A 22,782-nucleotide genomic window follows, 5' to 3' on the forward strand; every position below is an offset into this window, starting at 1 on the left:
TTGCTCAGGTGTTTAGCTTTCTGCTAAAACCCAAAAATGATGGTCCTCAAACTCTGTTGTACATTAGAATCAACTGGTCAGCCTATTTAAAATGCAGATTCTTAAGCCCCAAACCCAGAGATTCTAATTCAGAGGACTGAATTAATGCACCTTTAAAAAACAGCCACTCAAGGATAGATGATTCTGATGCAAGTGGATCAAAGGGCTATGACAATCTCTGATATAAGTGAACCAAGTTCCTTGCTTTCAAGGAACTTAAATCTCATAGAGAAGCAAGTTATTTTAATTGGTGACAACAGGAATTTTAGCAATAAGTGTTGAAAAATTATCTCTAGAGGATTTTAGAAATCAGATAATCTGTTATCTGCTAGGATGATTGAAATAAAATCTGTACTTGAAAAAGTCTGAGTTGCTGTTAGACACTAAATATACTTATACTTAAAGCTCTCCATAAAATATTTGATTTCTTTAAAAGGCAGCTTATACTATCAAAAATGTTTTCAAAAGATCCACCCAAATTAAAATTATGGAGGGCTCTTTGCTATCTTTAGATTTATGTTCTTAGTATTCACCATGGACTCTCTTTTCTGTGAAAGCCCATAGATAACTGGCAACAGCAATTTTCACTGTCAAGAACACTGCTTCTCCAACTTAAAGCACATAGGAACAATCTGGAGCTCTTGTTAAAAATACAGATTTAGATTCAGTAGATCTGGGCTTCTGCATTTCTAACATCTGCATTTCTAACTTCCCAGTTGGTGCTGATGCAACTGGTCTGGGGACTCCAGTCTGAGTAGCCAAGTTCTAGGGCCTCTGTCCTTCCTCTCTTGCCCATACTTCACCCTATAACAAATTCCATCCCACTTTAGCGCTTTGGGTTAAAGTCAATAACTCCAAAGTGTCTAAGATATTCATATCTGGGAGGTTAACTGATCTCATTACATGTTCTGCCTTGCAAGTTAGAATAGAGACTTCAAGAAATGAAACATTAAATTATAGTCAATTGTTTTTAGAAAACAATTAAAAATGTGACCCACATTCTCCATATTGATTCAGACGCTTAATGTCCTTTGATTTCAGCAGTTACCAAACCTTAACCATTTGTTAATGAACAAGATTAACAAGATGTATTGATAGAAATGATATGCTAAACACCTGGTGACTTTGCAAATAAGTAAAATTCTTTTGAAAGATGTGTAGTAATCTATATCAAGAGACCTCAAGTTTGTGCTGCAAGTACATAAAACTACCTTGCAGGGGAAAAAAAGAAACACTAAGCTTGTATACACCAGAATCGTTTTAATATTTGACCCCTGTATCCTCATTCTTGATAATTTATTATCAATAACTTACTTATACAACAAACATTTGCTGAGCATTTAATACATGCCGCTTCACTGTAATGGATGGTGAATTCACTTAGAAGAAGGAAAATAGCATTTCCTACAAAGATATTTTAGAATTAACTAAAATGAAATATTTGGAAACTAAATCTTTAATAATTGGAGAGTAATTGTGTAAGTTTTGATATAGAAATTCAAATAAATAGTTCAAGACATTTAAAATTCTATATAAATTACAAAATTGTATGCAAAAGGAATGCAGCTGAAAAAAACTGTAGAAGCAAAAATAAAATTTAAAAAAGCTAGGGAGGTGAATTTTAAACATTTAATATTGTTATAATATTACAATAAATAAAATGTTGCCTTCAAAACTTATTTTAAAAAACCATACACACCCACACAAATATGTAGAAACATCAGATACTATAAGGGTTCATTTCTTTGGCTACTGTGCAACTTTTTCTAGGCCTTCTCTTACACAAAAACATTTCTGCCCTTTCCTGCCTCCAAAGCCTGCTTCTTCCTGCCAGTAAATGCAGGCCGGAGATGTCAGGTGGTAATCGTAAGCTCTCCAGTCATTTACAGTGAGGGAAATAACACAGGTTCCTGAAGAGGCTGGCAACTGTTATGCAGACATTTTATATCTGTATCAGTTGTGTCAATAGCATGAACTCTACAAAGCTAAAACCAGGCATTCTTCCAGCTATTTTTGCTTAAAAGTTATGGATTCCTGTCTCTATTTTTCTCATATTGCCAATATTTTGGATATTGGATTTTTAGTTGTAAATGTCTGCTTGTTTATATATTTGAGTTCACTCAACATTGAAATCCCTAAGCAATTCTTTAAGTTTGGTAAGTTCCCAGATACAAAGGCATAATTTAGGGCAAGGGAATGGGAGTGGTAAGCACATTTTGCCGGGAAGATAAAGGTGAACAAAGGCAACTAAAGGTTGTGTGTGCGTAGAAGTAGACCACAACAGCTGGTAGGTGGTAAATGGCAGCAGGGTGGGGGTGGAGACTGAAGAAAGGGGAAGGATTTGGGAATTTTTGAAGACAATCAGAGTGCAAGTTACAAGGATGCTGCCCTGAAACCTATTAATTTTTATTCTCTCATCCTTTTATCTGCCAAAGACTCGCCCAGGCTGCGAAGAATAAAGATTCACAGAATTAGAAGGATCGTGGATATAATAAGCCTCTTAGCAGAGGTTTTATGATCAGCGCTGCTGAGTGGTAAAGAAAGGATGCTCGTATATTCAGAGTTAGAGTGATGCCAGAGCCTTCTAGGCACCATTTATATGACTGAGTCTGTTTCTTTGTCCTACATTAAGGAATTGAAAGGAACGCCTCCTGGTTTGCCCTTCTCTTTACACTCCTGACACACAGTCGAAGGCAGGTGGGGTTGTGCATACATTAATTTTGTATGGAGGAAGTGGCTGTTCCCTGACCTTGGGAAAGCCCAATGCTAATGTATTACAGCAGGTGGCAGCCTTTCCCCAGGAGAGAAGAAAGAGCTAGTCTCACCTAATGCAAAATTGTCTTGGGTTTTATAGCATTTCTTTGATGTGTCAGTTGATCTATCTAGGACTTGAATTTAAGATTGACTTCATAACAAAGGAGCAGGGACCCTGGAGCCTGGAAAAGGGGGTGTGGGCTCACTTCCTGGACCCAACCCCATAGCCACGGGCTGCCCTCAGTGGCTGCCCTCAGGGAGCCTGGTGAAGCTCAGACTCAATACGAGTGTGGTGGGTGAACGCCCATCAGCTTGAGGCTCAGAAGGGGCTCTGAGCAAGAGTCTACAGGGAGGGTCAGAATTCACCCCAAAACACAGACTCAAAGCAGAGCAAGAATTACCCTGCTGTGTATTGTGAGGGATTCCAGATCAGTAGAGCAGCCTTTTAAACTAGTGTGCCTTAATAATCTTTTGAAAAGGTTAAGTTCTTCTCAAATAAGTTTGCAAAGTGGAAAGCCAGACTTGGCAGAGAAGCTTGACACTGGAAATATACCCAGTTTGTTTCTACTTTTTTAATGGTAGGATTGTATTTTATCATTTATGAAGAAGGTACTATGTACAAAATGTTGTTCAAAACTTCGTGTGAATGAGGACACGTTTACAGGCGGATTTGCTTTGTACCTAAAGGCAATCAGGGTAATGATATGGGGGTCAGAACAGACAGAAATCAAGGGACTAGCTGTGACTATGTTAATTAAAATTAAACAAAATTAAAGCTAAGAGTTAAATTCCTCAGTTGTACTGGACACGTTTTAAGAGCTCAATATGGCTAGTGTTTACCATATTGAAGAGCACAGATTATGGCCCATTTCTATGATCACAGAAAGTTCTATGGAATAGCATTGAACTGGAGGGGAAAAAACAGGGAGCACTGCCAAGTGAAAAGGTGGGTGGGTGAGAACAAACCCACGCTGTAATACTCAGTATTGTAATAATTCCTAAGTGCGGCAGGAGTTTCAAATGGAGTATTTCATATAATTCTCATGACAATTCACGACCTTAACAACACTGCTGTCCACATTTGTTGAAACCTTACTGCAGGCCAGGCGCTCAGGACTCTATTGTAGTAACTCTTTGCAAGGACCCAGTGATGTTGGTTCTATTATAGTCACACTTTAACAGGCGAGGAAACTGTGGCAGAGAAGGGCTTCATAATTTATCCACGGTTGCCTGGCTTGTAAGGTTCAGCTGAGATTCAAACACACATTTTTCTGGGTTTTAATAATTAGAAGACATGGAAAATGCCTAGCATTTACTCTGTGTGAGTAAAATTTGCTTTTAAGCCACTTTCTCCTAAGACAGGCCCAAATCTTGGATTCTCTGTCACATGGCTGAAGAAGGCTTTATGCCAATTCTGATAGAGTAACAATGAGTCCCTGTTAGCCAGGATGTGAGCCACTTCCTCCCACCCAAAGCAAAATCTGCTGTCTGCACAAAAGACGTTGGTTTCTCAGAAGTTCACCTTTGCAGAAACAAATCTATTTGAGTGAAAATTTTTATATTCTTGTTTAAGATGAAAATGAAGACTAGAAGTACATATGAAAAAGTGCTGTTTTCTTTAGGTGGTAAGATTTACCAAAAAAATTGTTTTTTTGTTCAGCTGTATTTTGTAACGTTTTTACATGAATATGTGTAATAATATTTTAAAAATCAAAGCCAGATACTTCATCGTAAAAATTGTTAATTGATTAACACCATTTTAGGCTTTTGATAATAAAGCAAATACTTTAACACTAATAGCCAATAAAAAATCTGTTAAATTGAATGCTAAATATTTCAGTCAATAGCAGAGGAAATGTGGAATTTAATTATAAAGTTAAAAGGGCACTAAACAATGTCCAGGTACTCACCGGTTGTCTGCAGATGGGGACTCAGTTTTGTGTTCATGGCCCTGTGGACGGCTCTCTCATGTCATCCAGTTCAAAGTGAAGCACTGTCTGGTCGATAAAACAGAAAGTATATGAGTCACGCCACAGGCAAAATCGGAGGTATTCTGGGTTTGCTTCCAGACACCGTTAAAGCAAGCATCGCAGTAAAGCCAGTCGTAATCTTTTTGCTGGTGGAGGGTCTTGCCTTCCATTTGTAAAAAAATGCAACATCTGTGAAGCATAATAAAGTGAAGCACAATAAAACGAGGTTAGCCTGTATTACTTTTATCATCAATAAGCACCGAATGGTCTCTAAAAACAAATAACCTTGATGTGGGGAAAGACAAGAGGTATCTTTTCAAATGACACTGCGTGTCTTTCCCAGGTGAGACTCCTTGTTAGGAGTGATGTTACTGAGTGTGGTGGAATGGAGGCGGGAAAATTAAGGAGGTTGAGGACTGGTCAGTAAGTGCTAAGTAAGGGTCTTTTCCCCTATAAAATTCTAAGACTTTGTGATAGTTTTACTTTAGTAGTATGTCTTTATATACTTTTAGAAAGTTATATTCTTTTCAGTGTATATACATTTTGATAAAAAATAAATATTTGGTGTGCTACTAAAGGATAGCTTGATATACTTTTATTTATTTGTATTGAGAGAGAGAGGGAAAAAGAGAGAGAGAGAAATCGGTTGCCTCCCACACATGCCAGGACCAGGGATCCAACTCCAAACCTGGGCATGTGCCCTCACCGGGAATCGAACCCACCACCTTTTGGTGTATAGGACACCGCTCCAACCGGCTGAGCCACACTGGCCAGGGCTTGATATGCTTTTAGTTAAACTTTTCGTGTGGGTGAGACCACTAAGGAATGATAGCCAAACAAAATGGTAACCCAAAATGTTTTCAAGTTATTATCCTGATGAAATGCAGTTTATAGGATCCTTCACTTTAATGGTCGTATAAAGGGATTTTTAGTTATAAAAGATAACAACTCAGAAGAAAGATAACTTGAAAATGCAGCACCAGAGAATGAAGAATTCGGTCCTCACTCCCTCACATCCCTGCCTCTCAGGCTTCCATTTAAAAGCTGTTTCCGCTAACTTTGAAGTGTAATTTAAATTAGGTGGCTATCGTTTTAAAGCTTATGAAAAACAAAAGACAGGCAGATTCCCAGCACTTGTCTGCGTGGGCAGGCAGTTGGAAACGAGAAAGAATGAATGGAAAAGGGCACCGCATTCATTCCACAGGTGGTGTTTGCAGCTGCGAGGACGGGCGAGACAGGCCCTTCTCAGAAACAGAGAAATATTCAGCCGTGTTCGCTCTCAGCCCCTGCAAGGGGACAGACCTGGCAGCCTGAAAAAGGAAGAGTACTGGAATCAAACGAGGTTTTGTGTTTCCTGTTTGACTGAAGGCATTTTGAAGCAAACAGAATCCTGAGGTCAATTCACTTTTTAAAAAATGTATATACGTGTACACACACACACACGCACACACACACGTGGATGCATTTTCTACTGCCCGATGATGCCAAATAATCCACCTTTGCCAACTACATTGTTTTTGCAGATGTCTTGGAGCTACCTGTTTGTCTCTATTCTGTTTTTCCTACTTAGATAATATTTCAAATAACTTTTCTTTTTGCTTGATGGAAATAAACAAGCCAGGGTCACTGATCTGATACCACAGCATGTTTGTTCTTGGTCTCACACTGCACTTCTAGTTTCGTGACGAAAGCTGCATCGAGGCTGTGGTTCTTTCAGAGTTCAGTTTATAGGCGTATCCTCCGTTCTCTTTCATTCCCACCCTCTGGTTTTTCACGGGTATGTGCTTTGCTCCAGTGTCCCCAGAGACCTGGAAGGAATGGCTACATGGATAAGCTACTCATACAGCTGTTTACATGATCTCAAAAAGCAGGCATTGCATCTCATTTATGGATGGAAAAATTCCAAATAAGATAAGATTTAGATCTTTCTTTTTTTCTTTCCTTTTGGACTTTAAGTGCAAAGACTTGAGTTAATTACCCTCCTCACATGATTATCCACTTGAGTTCTTATCTTATTTTACTTTATTATTTTCTTGTTTTATTATTTTCTCCCTTCATCTTCAGCATCTGCAGCCACTCTAATGTATGTAATACGTGCTTGGATATGCAGGAAGCCCCGAGATGTTTTTTATATAATGTTGTTTTATGAATGTATCTGTTTTAATTCTGTGTCATTCAATGACTTATTCTGTTTATTGCTTTTTTACACAATGTTGTTTTGAAGCTCTTTCCATGTTCCTTTATGCATATGTAGCTCATTTCTTTGAACTGCTACATAAGGTTCCATGTTATGTGTCTGATACCCAGATTGCCTCTAACTCCCTTGTACCACAACCAACATGTGATGCACATCTTCACATATGTCTCCTTATGAACCTGTGTGACAAGGAATTCCCGAGTCACTGATTGCATGTGTGAATGCATGGGAGCGCATGTACACACACACACACACACACACACACACTTTAATACTGCCAAAGTGCTCTCTAGAATACATGTATCTAATCATGGTCACACCAGCAGCACATGGGGGTTTTTGTTTTCCCACATTTTTGCTACGACTGCCAAATCAGTGTCCAACTTCCTAAATTTTACAAATCTGTTGGGTGTGAGGTGGTATCTCAAATAGTCTTAATATGCATTTCTTTGTTTACTAGTGACATTGTTCTTTAACTCTTCTTAGCCAGTGGGTTTCCACTTCTGAGAACTGGCTATATTCATGCTTTGTCAATGTTTTGACAGAGATTCTTTGCTTGATCAAACTTTAGTAAGTCTTCTGAACCTTCTCCTAGGTCCACCTATGTAGTATTTCCTTGGAAAATTCCGTTTTAGCAAGAACTCTACAAAGTCTGTTTAACCAGAACCCTCCACTCTCAATATCTGCTCACCTTTAATATCTGATCGAGTTCCTTTCCTCCACCATTCCCCACGTGATGTCTGCTCACCTTGGCCTACCTTCAGCAAGAATCCTGTTAGGTCCATTTAGCCAGAACCCCCCTTACCCCTGATGTTCCCTGTTAGTAATTTTCCATCCACTGACCCCAACCCTGCTCCTTGCCTATAAATCCCCACTTGCCTGCTGTATTCAGAGTTGAGTCCAATCTCCTTCCCCCACTGCAAAATCCCATTGCAGTGGTCCCTATACCTACCATGAAGTTCCTAAATAAAGCCTGCCTTACTATCTTAAACAAGTTGTGGACAAAAAAAGGGGTTCTATGGAAAGTAATCTTACAGGTTACTCAGTAGATATCACACCCCACACATACCAGTATTTAGTAAAAGGTTTACCTTTGCCTTAAGCAAGCCTGTCCACTTTTTCTGTGTAGGTTAACACATCTTTAATTTGCCTCTTTTCAGATCCCTCCTTCTAATGTGTGAACCACACTTTCAGACGACCCCATTTCTAAGACAACCAACCACCTCCAGAGAGCAAATAATATTAACTATCCTGTAAGCCAGTCCCCACCTTGCTTTCTCCACCTTCATATAATGTTCCTTGGGTCCTCTCAATTTCAAATACGTAAAAGAAACTGCAAAACTTATTCTCTGGAGCATTTGAGATCTTACTTCCCAGCAAACGTCGCCAGTTTGGCTCAAATAAACTTACAAAAACTTACAGGTTTGAATGTTTCTTCCATTGACAGAGTGTCATTTTGTATTTTTTTTCTTTAACAGTTTCTATTGGGCACTTTATTTGATTTGCTGGAGCTCCTTATATATGCTAGCTTTTAAATCTTTGTTGGTTTGAAATATCTTCTAAGTATTTTCTTTCAGCTTGTCCTCTGTCTGCATAAGTTTGTCTATGATAAACTTCATTGAACAGAAATCATTAATTCTGGTGTGGTTAAATCTGTCAAAAATTTTGTTTTATGGCTTACGCTTTTTGGATCCAGTTTACAAAGTTCTTCCCCCATCTTAAGGTCTCAAATATATTCTACATGTTATTCTATTAACATTATCAATTTTATAACTTTATAAGAGTTAATAAGGTACTAAAAATGTGCGGTTGTTATTATTGGGTTCTTCTAACATTGTGTAATACAGTACTGGCCATATAGTAGGAACTTAACAAATCAATAAAAAATTCTGTTTCCACCTGTATCCTGTTTCTCTGGTCATGAATCAAATGATTGCTCTGGTACAGGTTGTTTGGTTGCTGAATTGGCTAGAGAGCCCTTACTGACCTGGGTATCAGTAAGTCAACAGAATTCTCTCTCTCTGCTGTGACCCCGGTCCAAGCCGCCATCATCTCATGCTTGGATTTCAGTAGTAGCCTCCTAACTGGCTTCCTTGTTTGTACTTTGGGCTTTCCCCCTATCCATTCTCAGCCCTCTTGTCAGTTCTGGCACATATTAAGTACCCAATAAATGCTAGTTATTATTATCATAATAATTATTATTACAGAACTTGGTACTTAATAAAAAGTTATAATAAAAAATGTGTTCAATATCTAGAGTATGCATTGTGCTAGTTAAAGGCTACTTAGAAAACCTGCATTGTTTCAACTCTAGTTTTTGTCAAAGTTTTGCTCTCTTAAGTTTATACTAACAGCTTGTCTTTGGTCATTCAGCATCTGTCTGACCAAAGATCATTATCCTGAATATATATAACCCCACTGTAAGGAGCTGGAGATTGATCTTTACAGGTTCTAGGAAATGTCTTGGAATTTCTTTAAACTCAGCCCCTGATTTTAGCATATTTTCAATTATTATTTGCCTTTTGTTCATATAAGTCCAGTGCACTATATCAGTCAAGGTCCAGCCAGAAGACAGAAACTACACAGTAATTTGAATGGGGAAAGTTTAATATGAACTATATTAACTAAAACTGTATATATTAACTAAAAATGGATATAGTAACTAAAAATGTATTAACTAAAGTTAATTATTAACTAATATATATACTAAGTATATTAACTAAAAATATATTAACTACTAAAAAGGAGTAAGGAGAACCAAAGAATATAGAAATAATGAGTAGAGCAGCTATGAGTTCTAGGGCACAGTTACTCAACTTTTGTTTACTTTTTTTCATTATTGCTCTCCTAAGTAGATTTCTTTTTAAATTCTCACCTGAAGATATGTTTTTATTGATTTTAGAGAGAGGGAGAGGGAGAGAGAGAGAGAGAGAAACATCAGTCAGTTGCCTTCTGCAAGTGCCCCAACTGGGGAACAAACCCTCAGGCTTTTTGGTGTACGGGATTATGCTCCAACCAACTGAACCACCCAGCCAGGGATCCTAAAGAGATTTTTTTTAAGACCTTTTTTTTCTTTATTACCTCCCGTCCATGAAATTTTTAATACTGCAGATACACTGTATATCTGTTTATGTACTGTGCCCTTTGGAGGTCCACAAACCATTATAAACCTGAGATTATTTCACCTCCACCTCCACCCACCCCCCCAACCCAAGAATAAATTTTCACCCCTCACTGAGAATGCTTGCCCTAGGATTAAGGCTGAGTACTCAAGGAAGGGACAAATTTGGAAATGCCCATTCTCTCTCAAACTGAGATTCTGGCCTCACTGGAGATGGTGTAGCTGTTGCTCGTTGGATGGTAGAAAAGTTCACTGAGGTGCTGCAAGGTGGGGCTGGGAAACAAGAAGTCACCTTCTGGGGCACCTGTGAGACTTGCTGGACGGCTGAGTGGAGTTGGGATTCCAGCCCCCACTGGCTGCCGCGCACCACAGGACAAGCACGTGAGAACAGAGGAGAAGCACTGCCGTCCTGCAGTGGTCCCCAGCGCTCCTCCCCGACAAGCATCATGCCAGCTGCAGAGGAGACGTGTGTCCAGGGCTCGGCCGCAGCATCACAAAGCAAGGCAGTGAAGGGTGGATTTGGAGCTGAGAAGAAATAAACTGATAACTGGAAATGAATCAAAGGAAATTATTTTAAATTAAGGGTTCTGATTAAGTTCTGGCGAATCTAAGTTCTATGAGGCTGAGGTTTTACCACCTTGTAGAATATACACATCAAAAGTACCCAGGAATTTGTAAAAATGCAGGGCATACAGTCAGTAAAGCACTGTCTTAGTAGTATATGTTGTCATTTATGTGTGATTTTTACGCCTTTGACCTACTACCAGTGGGATTTACACCTTGAGTTTTTTTCTTGAGAATAAAAGTGAATGTCTGATTTGTCTATATGCTTTCTCTAAACAGCTCAGTTACACAGTGTTGACCAGCTGACACCAGGCTTGTCTTGTTGACAATAACATTTTTGAGGGTAATTCAACTGACATTTTGATTTGCAAGTAAATCTGCTTACAGGTTGGCAAATACATGACTTCATTAGGACCTGATTATTCTTGGGCAGACAAATGAAATTGAGTTCCTGAATCACAAAGATAAGGTCTAAACTTCAGAGCAGAGGTTCAAGTCCCTGTACCAAGGAAGCCTGGCCTGGCCAGTGAGACTTCCGCACTCACCCTGCACTGTGCCACCTAAGGATGATGGCTGCTAATCACTGTCTGTCCCCTTATTTGAAATTTGCCTCAGTGCTAACTGCTGTGTAAGCCCATGGCTGCATATCCTATATGTCAATTCATACTTCTAGTCTGGATTTGGGTGTGAAATGGCTTGCTGAAATGGGGCATGTGAATCAAGTTCTCCAGAATTCAGTTTTGTTACTTGTAAAGTGAAGAAGTTGGTAAAGATTATGTACATGGTATGTTGATTAAGCACAATTCTCTGATCTAATCAAAATGCAGCCTTATTTATTTTTGTCCCCACTGCTCCTTTTACATATATATATATATAAAGTAGGGCACATGGGTTGCGGGGGGGGGGTGGTGGTGGTGGCAAGTTCATCTTTCTCTGCTCTGGGATGAAAATTCTGACAGGCCCTTAAATTTTCCAGCCTCTCTGACATCATAGACTATCAATTTCAGTTATAAGCACAGCCTTGATGCAGAAATTAGATAAGTCCAAGATATTAATCAAAAGTCCAAATCTGATTTGGGTACACATCCTATACTCTGCCAGCTGCAAATGGCCTTACTCTGAAATCTTGCACTGGGGAGGGGAAGGCATGTTGGACGGCTCTTCCTCAGCACTTCTTGTCAAGTGATGGGAGTATCACTACGCTGGACGTGACCCGTTGGCTCCGGAGAGCCACCCTTTACCCCTTTGTACATTCCTCTCCACCAGCGAGGCTAAACTTTTATGGGTGTATTCCTTTCCCCTCTTGCTTCCAGTTGGGTTTGGCCAATGGGGAGTCCTTGCAGAAGACCAGAGGAAAGGGGACGAGGTGAAGGTATTCAGGCCCTTGACTTTTTCCCAGTAAGGTTGCTTCTGGTTGGATGTGTCAGAGTCATTGCTCCTCTCATGGTCTGCTCCAAAAAACACTCCCTTTCCAGGTTCTGATAATCACTCCTTCAGGACTTAAGGGTGTCACCCATGGTGCTGCTTTTAACCCCTAGTTCCTAGACTATCCTTTTGGTTTCTATTATACCCGCCAACACCCTTGTAAATAATCTCTTTGAAAAAAGAACTCTCCTCAAATTGTCCTAATTTAAGTATGCCATCTGTTTCTTGTTGGGACCCCAACTGGAAAAAGTCCATTAAAATTCATATTGCATAGCAACACTTGAAGCTTAAAAAAAATCCGTTTTCTCAAATTAAGTAACTCACATCACAAAACTTACTCTTAAATCATTTGCCCCACAATATTATTATCCAAAGTCATTCAACAACTACTATACTGTACTGGGTCCATTCTAGGTTCAGAGAAACTACACTTAGTGTTTTAGTCTCCTCTGATGCATCTCTCTTTGTCTTTCAGGGCTCTCTTACTGGTAATCTCTCCCACTGGAAGGAACATGGATCTAATTAGTTTCAATTATCTTCATGAATTAGTCTAATACATTTCCAGGAATGCATGCATTTTAAAAGAGAACTCCAGGATAAAAAGTGGTAGAAATTTCAGACTCTGTGACATCAGGGATGGAGAAGAATGTTTGACCTCATCTATTCTGACCAAGGTGAGGCTCAATTTTCCCTCCATCTTTGTTCTAACACGTGTCGCCTAGAGCAGAGTTTTAAAGTCCCTGTTTCAGTGTTTATGCAGCTGTTCAGGACTACCCAGTGTATCAGTTGTTCAAATTTTTATATCAAGGAGAGCTTAGTTTTCAGTTTTGAAAGTACAAGAAATACCTAAAGATTGTTTCATAGTGTGCCTGAAAAATCATTAACATTGCCTCTCTTTTTACATCTTGCCCCTGATCAGCTCTGCCTCTTCAGCCACACTTAAAATGAAAGAAATCAAGTAAACAACTTTTAGCAATCAGAGAATCTAAAATAGCAGGTGATCTGTAGCAGGTTAGTCACACACCAGCACACATGCAATCATTCAAATTTTGTACCTGGCAAGAAAGACTAACAACTTATACTTTGATCTGACTTGATTATTTTAAAAAGCTGCTTTTCTGTGGCATAAATATAGATGATAGTTCCGTCCTGCAGCCAAGTTTCTCATTAGAAAACCGCATTAATCTTATGATTCTCTTACCAAAAATAAAAGCTAGTAGAATTGGATGGCTTCTTCTAAATGGCAAGCTAATAAAAAGGTAGTCACTCGAGTCTGTAGAATTAAAAGAAAGTCGTCTTTTTCCCTTGGGATTGAAATTAGTTGGTTTCAGACCACAAATATTTATTTACCAAGTGTTTATTATGAGCCAGGCACTGTTTAATGAAAAAAATACAGTGCTGAAGAGGGCAAACTGAGTCCCTGTCCAAGGTGATTGCATTCTAAGTGAGGTGGAAATAGGTAATAAATATGTAAACAAATAAACCATACAATTTCAGGAACAAAGTGACATTAAGAAGATAAAATATGGTAATATGGTAGATGGTATTGGGGTCTGATCTGGCTACTTGGTAATATCTAAGCTGAGACCTGAAGGTTGAGGAGGGAGCAGTGTAACAATCTGGGAAGAGCTCTACTAGCAAAGAAACAGTAAGTGCAAGGCATCTGGGGTAGAAATGAGCCTGGTGTATTTAACGGCAACAAGATGGGCAGTGTGGCTGGAACAGAGTAAGAGGGAAGGCATGGAAGGAAGGTGAGGAGATCAGGCTGAAAAGGGAGGCAGAGCTGTGTCAAGGACTAATGGGAAGCTACTGAAGGGTTTAAAGTAGGGAAACTAGGAAGTATATGATCTATTTTATATTTTAAAAAGACAAGTCTTGCTACTCTGTGGAGAATGGATTATAGGAGGTCAAACACAGAAATGCGGAGACCAGAAAGGAGAGAGTGGCAGAAGTCCAGTGACAGGCACTGGTGGCTTGGCCTAGGGGTTTAGCAACGAGGCCACTGCTGGCCTATATAATGCTTTTGTGAAAATTAGAAAATGTCTCCCCTTCTTTTTAGTGGCCCTAAGGAGCAAATGGATTAAATGTGGGATGTGAAGAAAAGAGCAGAATCTAGGATGACGCAAGTTTGCACCTGAATCATTGTAGGGATAGTGGTGGAATCAATAGTTCAGTTTGCATCATGCTCACTTTGAGAACCATGAGGTTTTCGAATGAAGTGGGTGTACCTGTGTCACAGCATAAAAACTTAGTAACATTTACCCCGCTGACACTGGCTCCCCTTCAGCCTGCACTGGAAACCTCATGCTGATATAATGGAAACACCAGTTGTGAGCTACTCAACCTACAATTTACCTTCTCAGTAAACCCTGGTCCCTGGCTCCCCACCCATTGAGTCAATGGCATGCAATGAGTCATGGAGAGAAAAAAAGAGAAAAACAGCCAAGAACGTGTTAGTCATCATTTAGCTTTGAATTTCAAAATAGGATTTTTAAAAATTCATAACATGAGTTTGAAATCAAGTGCTTTTGATTAGCAAAAGCCAGACTTTGTTGAAAGAAAAAATATATTTGTATACACCAATGAGGCAGAGCTTGGAGGACTGCTCCTGAACAGATCTTAGATAGTGCCAGGAAGAACACAGGATATGATGTCAGAGCCATTTTCCCATGACTGTGAAGGAAGACAAAAGTTTAAGCAGTAGGCAGAAAGTGGGGTGATTCAGAGGGTATAAGCTCAGGGTTGCCTCACATGAGTGGTGGGGAAGTCCTAACGCAGAAGAAGGGTGTACCCAGTTTTCCATTTGGAACTAGGCCAAGTACAGAGAAGTGGAAATGTTATTATTAGGCAACAAGAGGCCTTGAGATAGTGTCCCAAGTCCCTGGAGGTCTGTACATGGTCTGTAGGAGATTCAGTGGGAGAATGGTGAAGGCTGAAAGGATTAGTGGGCTGGTAGAGGTCTGGCCTCAGGTCAGGAAAGTACAAGGCGTGTGGCCCTGACCACTGAGCATGGTGGCAGGGACTGTGGCTGTCAGTAGCTGGACTCGATGTAGGCCCAAAGGCCAGAGAGAACACTTTCTTCACCAAAGGAGGCTAAGAAGGCCTAGAGGTCCACTGACTTTCCCTGTATTTACCCTGTATCTTCCCCTCTACCTGGGCCACATTTTGGGAAAGGGAAGGGGGAGAAGAGAGTTCTGGGGTAAGGGAGGAACCCTGAAAGACTGAATGATTTTCCAAGGGAGACTGCTTTAAACCTAAAGTGACTGAGATATCTTTAATCAGCAAGATCAAGTGTTTTCAGGAATGGGGGCTTTTTAGCAAGAAGTCATTATAAACAAAAAAGTTTATATATATACATCTGACTTTATATATATATAGTGTGTGTGTCTATGTACATATGATTTTTTTAGTGTATATATTTCAAGACCTACATGAGGAAGGTTGGTATTGTTACTGAATGAAGAGAACTCAGCTTGATGTACCTCAGCCAATAATGAATGGGGGGGAGAGGTCAGGGATTGATTCTGTCAACACTGGTTGTCTCCAGGGAGAGTAACTGGGGGACAGAAGAGAGAGAAAGACATATTTTTCACTGTATACCCTTTGCACCTTTTGCATTTTTACCACGTGTCAGCATTAACTGTTCAAAAAATAAATTAAAAGCTTCTAAAGTAAAAACATGTAGATGCACAGAATCTGATATTTAATGCTTGACAATTAACATTAAATACTTTTCATCTCACAAGAATCATTGAGCCACTTCTCAGTGCACCCCATGGCTGTTCCCTCCATTTGTACTGAGGTTGGTTTTGTAAGCTGTCTATTTTGCCTCTCCAGCTAGCCCATGACCCACCTGTGCTTTGTACCCCAAATACAGTAACACCCATTGTGTAGGTAGGCCATCCCTTCTATAGGGGAAAACAATCCTACTGACCCAGTCAGTCTTGTCTGCCATCCTGGAGTGAGGCATGGAGAGGATTGATGAAGGGCATTTGTCCCCACTGTGGTTATTTCTACCCCCCTCGCACCAAGTAGCAATGGGGAAGTAGTGGAAAGAACTTGGGCACTGAAGTCAAACTCACTAGGACTTACCTCTCCCAGCTACTATCTTTGGGTTCTTGGGTGAGTCACAAGTTCTTTCTTCTACACATTGGAGTTAAAATACATCTCATTGGGTTATCCTAGCACAATGCTAGAACTGTTCTGATTACTCCCAACCCCCAGTCCAAGAGAACAGAGACTAGTTTTTGTAAAATCTTACATCTGGCCAAACCCATCATACCTCTTCTCCCTGTTTTCTTTGGTTTCTACTCAAGACATAAGCCCCTCCATTCATCTATTATACTCCTTACTTTCATTTACATCCTTCCCTATGATTCAACCTTCCTCTGCTTCCCTCTTTTTATTAGTGTGTTTTCATTTGCAAGTAACAGGCAACTCAAGTCTAGCTGGTTTAAACATTAAGGGCATTTACGGACTCAAATAACTGAAAATTCAGCAGTGGCAAGGTGCTTGAGGTTGGTTGCAGTTCAGAGTTACCAAGGATTCTGTCTTTCTGTGTCTCCTCCGCCACCTTCAGTGTCAGTTTCATTCTGGGACTGGCTCCCCTAGTGGTTATAGGCTGGATGTCAGCAGTAACTGGGGCCACATGCTTCCTCATTATGTCCAGAGGGACTGAGAGGGAGTGAGTCTTTAGCCATTACACAAAAATCTTGACCTTCCATTAATTGGAACAACATAATGGTGACTAGGAGATTGCCATGTGCTAATTCACTCATCTCTAAATTGTCCACCCTTGAGCCAATCACAGTGGAAAGGGAGATGAAATTGCCATGATTAATTTAGACGAGTGGTTCTCAAAAGTGAGCAGTAATGTCTCCTTAGGAATATTTGGAAATGTTATGACTAGTGGTACCATTAGCATTTAGTGGATGGGATCTAGGAACTTGGAAAGTCTTGTAATGCACCCGACAGTCCTTTACAATGAAGAATTGGCCAGCCCCAAATGTCAACAGTGTCCCTGCCAAGAAATACTGGCTTAGACCATCAGGCCACCGCCTCCCCTTTTCCTGAAGTTGGTGTTTCACTTTCCCCTGAAGTAGAGTGGGATGAATGGATACCTGAACAAAAATGAATAGATCACTCAACTCCTTCCTAATCTTTACTGGCTCCCTTCCGTCTTTACTTAAATCACTTTTGACAATATAATTACCTACCCAGATTAAACCTATTGTGGCAGTGACTCTCAGTATCTCCCAAGGTGTGGGCTCAAAATTTTAATTTAAAACGAAGCTCTATTGTGAGCGTTACTTTAATATGGTCATGATAATAAAGACTCTATTTGTCAGCCTTCCTTGCAGCTAGATATGCCATAGAACTAAGCTATGGTCAATGAAAGTAAAAGTGGCACATGCCCTTCTCCTGGTCCTCCCTTCTTCTTGCTGATTAGAATGCAAACTAAATGAATGGAGCTGAAAAAACCATATTGGACCATGGTATTAAAGCCAAATCCTGAGGATGGCAAAGCAAGGAGCCAGAAAGAATCTTGATTCCTGACATCTTAGTACTCTACTCTAGCCTTACCAGCCTACCTGAATTTTTATATAAGAGAGCAATAAACTTCATTTTTATGCATCTGTTATTTGGGCTTTTCTGTCACTTGCAACCCAACATAACAATATTGGATCAATCTAACTGCCTGCCCACATCCATATTGGTGGTTCTAAATGCTGATGGTCATATCACATGACTAATCAGATCAGTGCCAATATCTATCTAGTACATTCTCCAACCTTACCTGGGCCCTCAGTGCTGTCCAGCAGTTGTCTCCAGTTCTCTCCAGTAGCCACTTCAAACCTTCATACTCCTCAAACTTTTCACTCTTCCTTCCCCCATTTTCCTCTCAGCAGTTGACCTCTGTTTATTTCAGAGGGAAGATACAGGAAACGATTAGATAAGAACTTCCCCCCCTAGTTGCCCACCTCCAAGATTACTCATATCCACACGCATTGTTTTCCCCTTTCCTCCAATTACAATAAAATTAGCCCATTTAAGGCTACCTCCTCCCCTGCGCTATGGATCCAATCTCCTCCGTCCTACTCAGGAACTACCCTTCGTCCATTATCTTCGTCCCCTATTCCATGGCCCCTCCCCTTCAGCTTTCAAACATCATCTAATATCTCTAATCGGCAAAAGAAACACACAGAAAAGCTTTCCTTGGACTTTGCACCCCTGTCCAGTTTCTGTTCTCTCCTTCCCTCCCCTGCCCGCCTCTTCCCTTCCCCCTTCTCTCCTCTCCCTTCTCTACTCCCTTCCCTCGGTTCCTCCTTCCTCTCCATCCCCTCCCCTTCAGAGCCACACTAGTTGACTTTTCCAAGTTTTTTCTACTTCATCCCTCAGGATCCTCTTCAACCTCTGAAGCAGGCTTCTGCTCCTACCACTCCATGAAAATGCTATTGTCAAGGTCATGAGCACCTTCCTCATAGCTAAATCCAACAGATATTTCCAAGTCCTCAGCTTCCATTGCTCCTCAGTAACGTGACTCTGTAGACCGCTTCTCCTCAACGCATTCTCTTCCCTTGGCTTCCACGGCACTGGCCTCTCATGGTTTTCTGTCTTTTTCTCTCGGATATCACTTTGTCAGTCTTTGTTATGGGCTTCTTTTCTTCCACCCTACCCCTTAAATGTGAATGTTCCTGTCTGTCCGGGTCACAGTTTCCTAGGAGATCGCACTCACTTGCACCACACCTTAGACTGCTGATCCCCAAATCTATTATCTGCAAGGTGGATCTCCTTTGGGGGCTTCAGACTCACACATTCAACTGCCAGCATTCCAGCATCATGGGTATCTTACGTACTGACCTCAAACTGCACGTGTTCTCTGCCCCGGGCTCGCACACTCACTCTCTGAAGTGCAGCCTGAGCGATCTTTCAGGACAGATCTGATCGCATCGTTCCCTGATTCCCTGTGGCTCTTAGGATAAAAGTTCAACGCCTTGCCTTTTCTCACAAAGACGCTGCCTGATGTGTCTCCTGCCTGTGTGTCTGGCTTCTTTTCTTGCCAGTCCCCTCCTTTTACTCTCCGCTCAGCTCCAGTCAGTTTCAGTTCTTCAAACATGAGCTACTCTCTACTGTGCTGAGCCGCTCCACAAAATACGCCGCTCCCTCCGCTGGGACTCCTCTTCCCACTGTCCCTCCGTCACCCTGCCCCCATCCTGGCTACCTCTCTCTTCTGTCAGGTCCCTGATTGATATTACTTCCATCTAGAGAGCCTCTCAAGTCTGGTTCCATGCCGGTCCTATGCGCTCTCAAAGGATCTTTACTTCTGTCGTAGCACTTACACATCCCACTGTAGCTGCTAACCTACCCACTTTCCTCTACTAGATTTTCAGCACTGTGAGGGTAGGCCCCATGTCTATTTTATTCATCTTTATATCTCCAGTGCCTCTCACTTGGTAGGTGCTCAATATATTTTTATTAAATAAATGAACCCAAAGTAGGTATTCAGTGTCCAATACATACTTCCCTTTCCACGTGGATAAACACATCTGACTAGTCAGGCAATTAAGAGAGAGTCCGTGGAACAACCCCTCTCATGGTGAATGAAGAAAGAATCCTGGTCTCCAGACCTCTTTATTTATTTATTTTTTAAAATGACTAAGTTTAACAGAGCACTATAAATTGAGATGCTCATGGAGAGAAACAGATCAAATTAGAATCAGCTCTTACTTTCCAATTTAAATCGTCAGCAGGCTTTCTTCTTTGAGGTTTCCCCAGGATTCCCACAGGACAAGGAGAGAAATGTGTATCACAGCTGTCAGCAGACACTCACTACTTTCCTACTCCACTCAAGAGCTCCTCTCTCCTATCTTGTGATCTCAAGGTTGCTAGAAATTTAAAAATAGCTCCTCATCCTTTATGAAGGGCCCAGTTCTGCTCAAATATTCAATGAATATTTAACCGAAGGCTGACTATATGCAAGACATCCTCTTATTTTTTACTATCTTCTCAGGTTTTATAAAGGATTAAACCTTTGTCTCCTGCAAGTGTTTTATTCTCTCGCATAGACCTCCTCCCTTCAAGGAGGGGTCCTTTTTCTATTGTCAAAGACACCCTGGCCTTTAAGAAGCAGAATGAAATCAGATAAGTAGCTTCAGTCCCAGCCATACAGGTCCAAACCACATTACTGATTTAAGACACCAAAAATAATTTTGCTCTGAGCTGTTTTCCTAATCATATTGATCATGATGCACTGCGCTATTGCCCTATACCCTCATATCCATTCATTCTATATATTAGTCCCCAGTACACGTTTGCTGGTCATAGAATAGCTTTTCTCCATGAGAAAATAATTGATCCAGAAAGGGGGTCTAATTTTAGATGAACAAACTTACTCCACTGTCTCCAATTTCACTTAGAGAACAGATTTCCTGGAATTACACAAAAACAGAGCATTACCTTGTTGGCACCCATATAAGTTTAGTTTGCTTAGACAAAACACCAGAAAACAAAAAGCAAATGCTGGCATTTCAAAAATGCTGTGTTAGCTGGAAATGAACCATGCAAACAGAAGCAAATGGAAGAGGGCCTTGAAAGTCAATGTGTTCTTACCACCCAGGCAGATGATGTCACCGCATAAGATTCCATTTTGTTTTATTGTACCAGTTCCCCAAATAAAGACTTCTATCAGCTTTCTACATAAAAACTTTAAAGAAACAAACTTACAAAACCGTTTTTCTGAAAATGTTCTTACTTAATGAGACAGTGAACTTCTTTGTATATAAATCTTCTCTAGCAAATGCTGGGTCCTGTGGTTACATGTGTACTTACAAATCAGACCAAAGGTATTTGGGAATCCAGGTTAATTGATAGCTCAAAGTGTCAGCCATAATGAGCAACGATGATGACAAAAGTCAAATCAATGTAATATTCTCAGAGTAAAAATTTAACCCACTACATGTTACATCAAATCTTTCATTCATGTCTCTCCCATCTTGTAGTATACTCCATTGGTAAGCAGGCTTAATTCATCATAATGAAGAAATGCATGAAAAAGTTAAGATCAACTTTCTATTTGAATTCTCATTATAATCAAACTTTTTTGCAGATCAAAAAGATGTTCAAACTAGTGCCATATGTCAACATATAATTAAATTCCAATACAGGCTAACAGGGACCATTCCTTTGAATTTGCTGTTAGGGAATTTGACATGTTGGGTTACTGCTCTGAACTCTGTCTCCCAAACTATGCTTTTTCAGAAGTGTTTCAGCTATGAAAAATTTGTAGTATCTTTTCCATTAGCCATTGAATGATTAAAAGGTCCTAAGACTGAAGATAATTTTATAATTAATTTAAGATTCTCTGTTGTATTTCAAAGAGGCTACGGAGCTCCCCAACTGAAGAGGCCATACATTTATTAGTCCAAGACCATCTGCTTTTACATAGGACTAGCACCAAAGCCCTAAGAAACTAATGTGAAGTAGAACAAGTATTAATTCACTGGTGTCAGAGTTGGATTATCTTGTTCCCATAGGAGAGCAGGTAATGAGATTCATGACCACAGATACAACCAAGGAGTTAAACATAAAAGTATGTTACAAAATTACAGGAAATGCTGGCTTCAGTATAACTGGATCCTTTCTGAAAGGCGATTGCTTATCTTGCTGTTTTCCAACTCCCCTCACTCACTTAGTCTCTAGTTTATTTACAGTGAATAAGTGCCCATTGTTACCTACTTTGATAAAGGAACATCTAGGGGCTGGTATCTGAGGCCAGACTGGATTAAGGCTTGGACTTGAGCCTTGTCTGAAGAATTCCTTCTGCTTGTGAAATTCCACCCAGACATTTTCAATGGTCCTTTTGTATTTAAAGAGGAATTAAAACACTTTGGTAAATAAATATGGCCATATTTGAAGTCAGTAGCAATAATGAAACCATAAAAGCACTTTCAGACAAACTCTTGATTGTTACCTCTCAAACTTTCAAAATCCTATAGCATATACCAAAGCAGTAGATGTTCTTTTACTGCTTCTCTGCAAAAGGCCACATCCCAAGAGTGACGTCTCTTTCATTTCATCACATCACAAGTATTGCTTCACAGTTTATGTTACCTCTGCACCTAGATACCAGCTTTGCATAGCACACCCACCTGACTTGGGGAGTCTTGCCATGGTTCAGTTCTGGAAGGTTAACATTTGCCTTCATGCAGTGAGACTAATATAGAAATTACACTAACAAACTTGTTAGAATTCACACACTCAAGTGAACACCGTTCCTTTCAAAAAGTCATCTTGAAAAGCTACACATTCCAAAATTAAGAGCAGCTGTTTGGTGTGTGTGTGTGTGTGTGTGTGTGTGTGTGTGTGTGTGAGAGAGAGAGAGAGAGAGAGAGAGAGAGAGAGAGAGATTGATTTTCAAGGAACTGCCCTGTCTCTTCCTTTAACTTCCTTCCTATAATTTCCTCACCTGGACACTTGGATAATTACTATGGGGCCACAATATGTTCTCTAACCCTGCACACCCACCCCCAATCCCTGTGCAACCTCAACTTGAGAAGTAATTACTTTAGGCTCCTAACATGTTACCAAGACCCTCAGCGAGGAATTCCTCCCATTACCCTTCAGCTGCCACCTGGCCCAAACTTGCTTTGGGAGTTCTTGGATCCACTCTGTAGGAAATTCCTTTTCTAGCCCAATTCAACTCTTGCCTCTCC

The 22,782-nt window shown here is 40.4% G+C and overlaps 1 protein-coding gene across 1 annotated transcript in view; it reads right to left on the minus strand.

The window, feature by feature from the left end:
- The window catches only part of VPS54 (VPS54 subunit of GARP complex), a 134,914-nt gene that overhangs the window by 108,144 nt on the left and 3,988 nt on the right, over positions 1 to 22,782 (minus strand). The window contains exons 2-3 of the mRNA XM_081157257.1: positions 17,868 to 17,986; positions 4,704 to 4,790 (exon numbers count right to left, since the gene is read on the minus strand). The gene's annotated coding sequence lies outside the window, so the exon portion shown is untranslated. The remainder of the gene's footprint in view (positions 1 to 4,703; positions 4,791 to 17,867; positions 17,987 to 22,782) is intronic.

Source organism: Miniopterus schreibersii, assembly GCF_964146895.1.
Source record: "Miniopterus schreibersii genome assembly, chromosome: 13".
Taxonomy (NCBI): domain Eukaryota; kingdom Metazoa; phylum Chordata; class Mammalia; order Chiroptera; family Miniopteridae; genus Miniopterus; species Miniopterus schreibersii.